The sequence below is a fragment of the Neofelis nebulosa genome, chromosome 5 (assembly GCF_028018385.1).
Source record: "Neofelis nebulosa isolate mNeoNeb1 chromosome 5, mNeoNeb1.pri, whole genome shotgun sequence".
Classification (NCBI taxonomy): domain Eukaryota; kingdom Metazoa; phylum Chordata; class Mammalia; order Carnivora; family Felidae; genus Neofelis; species Neofelis nebulosa.
The window spans coordinates 147,717,595-147,722,773 of NC_080786.1; the positions used below are offsets into that span (position 1 = coordinate 147,717,595).

General features: G+C 45.5%; 1 non-coding gene across 1 annotated transcript; it reads left to right on the forward strand.

The window, feature by feature from the left end:
• The first annotated feature begins 4,104 nt into the window (after positions 1-4,104).
• On the forward strand, positions 4,105-4,235 carry LOC131513309 (small nucleolar RNA SNORA72). Its single transcript, XR_009262527.1, has one exon. It is a non-coding gene; the product is annotated as a small nucleolar RNA SNORA72 (small nucleolar RNA).
• Positions 4,236-5,179: the final 944 nt, after the last annotated feature.

A 5,179-nucleotide genomic window follows, 5' to 3' on the forward strand; every position in this document is an offset into this window, starting at 1 on the left:
AACATAATAACCACATGTGTCTTTGTCTTCTCTGTCAAGGGTGAAAGATTGGAAGGGCTTTAACCACTGGTAAAAGTGTCTTCTCACATCAACCACATCGCACCGAATATTATGTGAACCAGATGGCTATTTTCACCAAGCGGGTTGGGTACAGATTACAAGCAGACTATAAATTTGCCTGAGGTCTGCTGAGCGTGGTAGCCAAAAACATTATTCTGGGGGGGGGGGGGGGCGCCTGGGTGGTTCCATCGGTTACCGGTTCGACTTCAGCTCAGGTCGTGATCTCGCGGTTCGTGTGTTCGAGCCCCGCAGCGGGTTCTGTGCTGACGTCTTGGAGCCTGGAGACTACTTCAGATCTGTGTCTCCCTCTCTCTACCTTTCCCCCGCCTCAGGCTCTCTCAAAAATAAATAAATGTTGGGGCGCCTGGGTGGCTCAGTCGGTTAGACGTCCGACTTCGGCCCAGGTCACGATCTCACGGTCTGTGAGTTCGAGCCCCGCGTCGGGCTCTGGGCTGATGGCTCAGAGCCTGGGGCCTGCTTCCGATTCTGTGTCTCCCTCTCTCTCTGCCCCTCCCCTGTTCATGCTCTGTCTCTCTCTGTCTCAAAAATAAATAAACGTTAAAAAAAATTTTTTTTAAATAAATAAATGTTAAAAAAAAAAAAAACCCAGACATTATTCTGGAAAGCGAATTTCCCTCTGTTGATCCCTTTTCTGTCACTCCTAAGCCAGCCTGGTGGCTGACCCCAGCTTCCAAGTACCTGCCTAACCACGGCATCAGGAAGTCCAAGCTGTGTTAACTTGAGCATACTTGGGGTCATCCCCGGCTGCAGTCATGCCTTCCTTTGTCACCTGGCCTTTCCTCAGCTTTAGTAGAACTGCCTCCAGGAGGGCAGGCTCTGTTCAGCGGGGAGTCCGAGGCAAAGGCAGGTCACCCACATTTAGTGTCCCAGAGCTCGTCAAGGCCATGGCTCCCATCTCCTCTCCAAAGAGGAGCCCAGACCCTCCCTTCCCTTTCCTAAAGTTCTACCTTCCCCAAGTGACCCATCAGCCCAGGCCACCTCCGCACCTGACTCCGGGCCCCATGCCGACCGCATACCTCCTGGGCACCTTCTCAGGGGCCCCTCCCTTTCCAGAGGACAGCGGCACTCTTCGGGGGGGCTCCTGTTCACACACCACATGCTCTGGAGTTGCCCCCTGGAGAATGTTAATTCAGACCGCGAGTTCCAAAACTGTGATTTGCAGAGCTCTGTGGATCTTGGCATTGTAAATTATAATCGTGGACATGTATGACATCTACTACTTTTCCCGTAATCTAGTTATTTTATTCTGTGACATTTGTTTTTTTAAAACCTTTCCTCGGCGGCCCGGTGTATGACATATTCATTTCTCAGTGGAGACCATTCCGGTCTCTTGGTATATTTTCTCTTCTTATCAGCTCCAGTGACCTTTGACCCGCAAGTAGGACGAGCCCCAGTTTGTATATGACATCACCGGGTTGTTGGCATGCCCAGGCCCAAAGTGACAATGGAGTCTCCCCAGGCCTTGGGACTCCCTGAGGGGGTCAGAGCCTCCAGCACTGATTTGGAACCATTTTATATACGGGTCCTGATCTGGTTTCTGATTCAGATTAAGGGCAAAATAGCTTTAGAGTTAAAACTCCCTCTCATTGAGGTTCTCTGAAAGGTGGACTTTGACTCGTGGAACGTATAGATTGATCTGCTGTCTCGACAATCATTGACAAGGCATTTTGCAACCCTATTTTAAGGTCTTAGATTTGACATACAGTATTTTTTTCTTTTTTGCTGCTTGATTGAGGTACGATTGATATACATTATGCTATGCATGTTTCAAATGTACATTTTCATGAGTTTTTTTACATATATGAAACACCACCACAATCAAACTTTTGGTCACCCCCAAAGTTTCCTCATTGTGAACAATTTTAAAATAAAGGATGTTAAGGGGGATCCTGGGTGGCTCAGTCGGTTGAGTCTGACTCTGATTTTGGCTCAGGTCATGACCTTGAGGTTGTGGAATCGAGCCCCATGTCGGGCTCTGCACGGACAGTGAGGAACCTGTGTGGGATTCTCTCTCTCTTCCTCTCTGTCTCTCTCTGCCCTTCCCCTGCTCGTTCTCTCTCTCTCCCTTAAAAATAAATAAATAAACATTTAAAAAATACAATAAAGGATGTCAAGATTATAAGGAAAGTAAAAATTTCCTCCCTTGGCAAGCTCTTGTTTGTAAGGGACAAATCCAGTTTTTTTTGTCTTTTCGATTTGGTTTATTTTTAAAATCCAAACAACACTAGAAGGTCTAGATTTCAATACTACCAATAGGATAATACACGATTAATTCTACACATTTTGGAATCCTGAGTCTGCCATTTCAAAAAAAGAATCCTGGAGTAGATCCTGGAACAGAGAAAAGACATTTACATGGCAAGTGGTGAAATCTAAACAAAGTTTGGGGTTTAGGGGATATTAAGATACCAGTGTTGATTTCTGGGTTTTGACAAATGTCCTTTGTAATGTAAGAGCCTCAGGAAAACTGAAACAGGGTGGGGAGCATACAGAACTCTCTGTACTATCTTTGTGCCTCTTCTGTAAATCTAAAATTGTCCAAAATAGAAACTTTACAGACAAAAAAAAAAAAAAAAAAAAAAAAAGACTAATGGCAATTAAATACTAGAGGAAAACATGTTTTATCGTAGGTGCTGTTTGTTTTTTTTTTTAAGTTTGTTTGTTTATTCCTTTTAAGAAAGAGAGGGAGAGGGAGAGGAAGCACAAGCAGGGGAGGGGCAGAGAGGGAGAGAGAGAGAATCCCAAGCAGGCTCTGTACTGGCCTGATGCAGGGCTTGAACCCACAAACTGTGAGACCCTGACCTGAGCCTAGATCAAGAGTCGGACGCTTAACCGACTGAGCCACCCAGACGCCACTTTAGGTGCTGTTTTATACAAAAGATTTTATTATACCTCCACGGGGCACCTGGGTGGCTCAGTCAGTTAAGCGTCTGACTTCAGCTCAGGTCATGATCTCGCTGTCCAGGAGTTCAAGCCCAGTGCTGGGCTCTGTGCTGACAGCTCGGAGCCTGGAGCCTGCTTGGGATTCTGTGTCCCCCTCTCTCTCTGCCCCACCCGTCCTTGTGCTCTGTCTCTGTCTTTCAAAAATGAATAAACATAAAAAAAAAGATTTTATTATACTTCCAAATACTGAGCAAGCAACAGCTATTATATTGCAGTTTTTTGTGGGGTTTTGTTGTTGTTGTTGTGGTTGTTTTAAATAACAACAAAGCAGGGGCTCCTGAGTGGCTCTGTTGGTTGACCAATAGGTCCTGATTTCCGCCCAGGTCATGATCTCATGGTTTGTGAGATCCAGCCCCCCACTGGCTCTGTGCCAACAGTGTGGAGCTTGCTAAGGATTCTCTCTTTCCCTCTCTCTCTGCTCCTCCCCACTCAAAAGAAATAAGTAAACATTAAAAAAAGAAAAGTAACAACAAAGCACATTTCACTTTCTAGTCGTACTTTTCCCTCCTAATTGGTATTACCATCATTTCTTATTCTTTTCCATTGTCACCTGTGTGGTCCTTTACCTACCAATGACAAACCATTTCTAAAAGCAAGGTTGCGCAGAAGCTTTGTTATTTTGATTCTTAGAAATGAGACCGATCTGCTTTCAAGTGAAGGACTAAAGAGGAATTTAATTCGCGGAATAGAAACAGTGTCTTCTGTTTTGGGTTTGCCGAGATGTCAATGTTGTTTCTTTGGAGGGTGGGAGATGGGGGTGGGGAACGTTTGCAGAAAAAGGTCAAGAACAAGGGCCCTCCCTTCCCCTGGCCCCAGGCCGCACTGGGGGGAGCCACGTCCCTGAGTGGCAGGAGACTGATGGTAGTATCTAATTGCCATTGCCAGGAAGGATCTGGAGCCCAGGCTGATCCACCCCCCTTTGAGTGGATTGATGAGCATCTCAGCTGTGCTCACAGCAGGTTCAATGCCTGAGGGCCCTTCCCCCGTTTCCTGGTCTTGGTCCAAACTCTAGCGAGCCCTGGAAAGTCGGACAGGTAACTGGACTTGATTTCATTGACGTCGCAAAAAAATGATTCGCGACCACAAATATTCTCGCTGTTCTGATTTTGTAATAATCAGGGCAGGCTAAACATTCTCTATATAAGACCGTGCATGTGTCCTCAGACCTAGTTCTTTCCCTAGTTCTGGTGTTATCAATGCTGGTGATGAACCAAGTCTGATTTATACAAAGCATCTCATGTAGGAAATGTCTATGACTCTAGGTCTCTGATTCTCCTTGAGAAATGACAGCAAAGCTAGTGTGATAACTTTTGAAGATTAACCATTGCTAATTCAATGAATGGTAAAACTAAAGAAAAACCAAAACCAAAACCAAAAAAACTGATTCCATAGTTCTTGTTTCTGAGTGTTGTGAAGTCAAAGCACAGGGGTGCCCACCTTTTTAAAAGATACACTTTCAGGGTGCCTGGGTGGCTCGGTCGGTTAAGCGTCCGACTTCGGCTCAGGTCATGATCTCACGGTCTGTGAGTTCGAGCCCCGCGTCGGGCTCTGTGCTGACAGCTCAGAGCCTGGAGCCTGTTTCAGATTCTGTGTCTCCCTCTCTCTCTGCCCCTCCCCTGTTCATGCTCTGTCTCAAAAATAAACAAACATTAAAAAAAAAATTTTTTTTTAAAGATACACTTTCTTGGGGTGCCTGAATGTCCCAGTCGGTTAAGCGTCCAACTTCCGCTCAGGTCATGATCTCACAGTTCAGTGTGTGGGGGTGAGCCCTGCATCGGGCTCCCCCCTGACAGTGTGGAAGGAAGCCTGCTTGGGATTCGCTCTCTTTCCCTCTCTCTCTGCCACTGCCCCACTCCCACCTTCTCTCTCTCGAAAGTAAATAGATAAACTTAAAAGAAAAGATACACTTTCTGCGGATGAAAACATGTATCTGGGTCAGGAAATGCAGCATATTTCCAGTAATCAGTTTTGCCCATTTGTCTGACTTCCTTTTCAAATGACTTTTTGTTTCTTTGTTTTTTGGTTTGTAATGATTAAATTATTAAAGTATGGGGGGGTGTTGAAGTTTAAATTTAGCTACAATGCTTTGTTCCAGGCTGTATCTGAAGTGTCTAGAGCAATGCCTGGCACATAAGTGAGTGTTCAATAAATACTG